Genomic DNA, 3729 nt, shown 5'->3' with positions numbered 1-3729 from the left:
AAGGACTTTTGAATGATCAATTTTACATGCCCGAGGGCTTAGAACTTAGATCTGATTTAAACTGTGAAGACAAATGTCAATCAGATTTAAGAATTGAGGAGTCTTTTAATCACCAACTTGCTAGAAATAACATGGATACAACTGAAAGTATACAACATATTGCTAGACTAATGAATGAAAAGACAAAAAACAAAGAGGGTCGGGCAAGGTTTCACCTTATCGGGCAAGGCTGATCGTCTTGCAACTTCCTATCTTTGTGATTTATCAAGGGGTTTGAAAGCTTAGAAAGAGGGATAGGGAGATGAGTTTACAGAAGCAAATCGATACTACAGCAAGATTTAGACAAGGTAGTAGAGCTATTACAAAGGCTTTTGGTGAGGGTTGATCCCGAAAGGGATGAAGACTTGGGTTGACTACAGCTTCGTTAAAGGCAAATCTGGTTTGAGCAAAGTTTGTGCTTGTATTTGTTTGTTTGTTTGTGTCCTTATCTCTGATTTCTCTTTCTTCTTTTATAGACACTTCGGATTAGCCTCCTGTAGCATTAAGCTTGCCCGAATGCAGCTTGAAGGGTAGTGACTCATCAGCTATTTACTTGTACTGCCACTGTAAAGTACTTTTAGGTTGATTAGCTGGCTGGTCTACACCACTTGGTCTCTAGGCAGGTGAGCAAGTGGTTCAAATAGCCTGCACCTAGTCAGAAAAGGGCCTCTCCTGCCTTCTGGGCTTTAGCTGGGCTTCGGGCTTTTCCCCTTCTAGACCTCCTTTTGGACCAATTCCTTCTTGAGCCCAAAGTTCAAGTTTTAACACAAACAGCTCCATTTCGGAAGCATGCCAGTCCTCGTGGTCTTGTCGGCTGAGGCTGCCTTCGAGGTCATGAAGACCCATGACATCGCACTCTCCAACAGACCCAAGATCACCTTCTTTAAGAAATTTCTCTACGACTGCAAAGATGTGGCATCGGCGCCTAATGGCGAGTATTGGAGGCGGATCAAGAGCATATGTGTGTTAAATCTTCTGAGCAGCAAAAAGGCTCGCTCTTTTCGCACTGTGAGAGAAGAGGAAGCCAAATCCATGATCAACAACATCATGAAGCAATCGACGTCAACTACATCGTCAGTTTTTAATTTAAGCGATATCTTCCGGACGCTGACTAATGACGTTATCTTTAGAGTTACACTTGGGACCAAGTACAACGATGGCGACCAAGATGGGAATACGTTTAAGGGGCTTGCCCTGGAGTTGAATGAGATAACATCACGCATCAATATTAGATGACTTCTTATAGACAGTTGTTCAAGAGCATATGGATGGCGATGGTCATGTCAAGAACGAGGACGAAAAGGATATTGTGGACGTTTTGCTTTCCCTTCAGAAAGAAAACGTGCTCGCTATTCCTCTTGATCGAGTTTGCATCAAAGCTATTACCTTGGCAATGGACATTCTCTCGTACTGCTCTGTGTGTGACACAAAGAACTAAAATTGATTTTATGGTTGAAAATTATTTGAACTATTTCTATTAATTGATAACGAAAAAGCAATGCAGTATATGTTCAGGATTTAATAAAATTAATGAATACTCTTGCAGGATATGTTTGCGGCTGGTACTGATACGACATCTACAGCCCTAGAGTGGACAATGTCTGAGCTTTTAAGGCATCCTAGAGTGATGAAAAAATTGCAGAACGAGGTACGAGGAACGGTCGGCAACAAAACGGACATAACGGAGGATGATTTAATAGGAATGCACTACTTGAAGGCGGTGATTAAGGAGGCTCTTCGCTTACATCCTCCACTTCCGCTACTGTTGCCTAGGATCTCAACCCAAGATGTGAAAACGGTTACAACATTAAGGCCAACATACTAGTTATAGTGAATGCATGGCAGATTGGGAGAGATCCCAAGTCATACAACAATCCAGAGGAGTACGAGCCGGAAAGGTTCTTGAGTAGTGAAATAGATTATAAAGGGAATGACTAAGAACTAATTCCGTTTGGGGCTGGCCGACGTGTTTGCCCTGGAACTCAGTTTGCTGTGGCTGTTGAAGAGATTACTTTGGCAAATTTAGTGCACAAGTTTGATTGGGCATTGCCTGGTGGTGCAAGAGGGGAGGACCTGGACATGTCCGAATCAACGGGTGCGCATGTCCACAGCAAATATCCTCTAAAAGCAGTAGCTATTCCATATTCTTGCTGAATTATGTGTTTGTGTGCGTGTGCTCGTCTAAAGTTTTTTGCACTCGATGATTGGTGTAGGACAAGATGCGTCAACTCAAACGAAGAAAGATAAAGAAAATAAAATGATCTTTTAGGCTTTCAAAAGCGCATTTTAATTTCTGTTATAAAAGTCAAACTTTTCGTTTGTGATCATCTGATTAATGTCATTTTGATTTCGTTAAATTCCATAAGCCCCTTGAGCTTCCCCAGGACTTTTTGATTATGTTACTTAGGCTGTTGGGTTCCTTTGTAATGTCATCTTTCAAATCAATAATCAAACAACCTTTTGGTTTTATCCCAATTTCTAGTGGATTTCAAAAACCTTTGTTCTTCATTAGGATTACATTTGTAATCCTTATGCACTGGTTCTACGTCAATTGGTGTCAGAGTAGAGATTTTCCCTATTCTAATAGCAATTGATATCGGGACATACAAACCTCTCTTCAATGTTGATCGTGGGAGATACCATGAGTATGTCGTGTTTAAGGCAAAAAAATTGCATTTTAATTTGTATAATAAAGACTAAATTTTTTGTTTGTTGTCCGATTAATGTCATTTTATTTTCACTCAATTTCCTAAAGCCTTTGAGCCACCTAAGGGTGTTGTAATCAGGTTATTTAAGTTAACGGTTGGCTCTTGTTGTAATCATCTTTCAATTATTAATAATAAAAAAAAAATCTCTTTAGAATTTCTCTCAAAATCTAGTGGACACCAGAACTTGGGCTTAAGTTGGTATCCCTTGTTAGTTTCATGTTGCGCCAATTGGTATTAGAGCACTGGTTTGCCATGTTCTAATGGCAATCGATCATGGGGAGATGCAAACCTCTTCTTCAGCGTTAATGTGGGAGGAATGCTATTTGTGGCACACCAAAGATCTTCTATGGTGGTTGCAGACAGTTTTTTATTGGTGGGGAATGTGTTGGAGGATTTGCCTAAATGCAAACTCATTAACTTGATGTTGGGAAGCTTCCTCGTTTGAGGGTGGTGAATCCATAAAAGATTTTCTTGATTGGGTTTCAGTTGTGGAGCAATTCTTTGAATAAATAACTATTCTAGAGGAGAAGATGGTCAAGATAGCCACTTTACATGTAATGGGAAATATTGCTAAGCAAAAGGCACGAAAGAAAGAAGGAAAAAACCATATCCGATCTTGGCATAGGATGAAGAGATTTATTATAAATGTACAGTTTTCGTTTGAATATGATTTGCATCTTTTAAGAACGGAAAACATTATTTTGAAAAAAAAAGTAGTGAATGAAAAATTATTTTGAGATCACATATGCCTAGAAAAGATAGAGGAATAAATTGAAGAAAAGGAAGCTAAATCGCCAATTGAAAGTGAGTTCAAGATTGAATAACAAGCCAAAATAGAAGAAGACATTCAATTTAGCATTCATGGCGAACAAGTTATTAATAAAACTCAAACATAAACAGGAACTACCAAACATATGAACCCGGACAACAAGATGAGTAAACTACATATTCAAATCTTATTTATGGAATTGACCACATGGTT

General features: G+C 39.2%; 1 pseudogene; it reads left to right on the top strand.

Moving 5' to 3' along the window:
• The first annotated feature begins 301 nt into the window (after positions 1–301).
• LOC126631501 (cytochrome P450 736A117-like) lies at positions 302–2193 on the top strand (annotated as a pseudogene).
• Positions 2194–3729: the final 1536 nt, after the last annotated feature.

Source organism: Malus sylvestris, chromosome 8 (genome assembly GCF_916048215.2).
Source record: "Malus sylvestris chromosome 8, drMalSylv7.2, whole genome shotgun sequence".
Lineage (NCBI taxonomy): Eukaryota > Viridiplantae > Streptophyta > Magnoliopsida > Rosales > Rosaceae > Malus > Malus sylvestris.
Note: the sequence above shows the minus strand (reverse complement) of the source record. Positions and strands in the feature narration are given on the sequence as shown.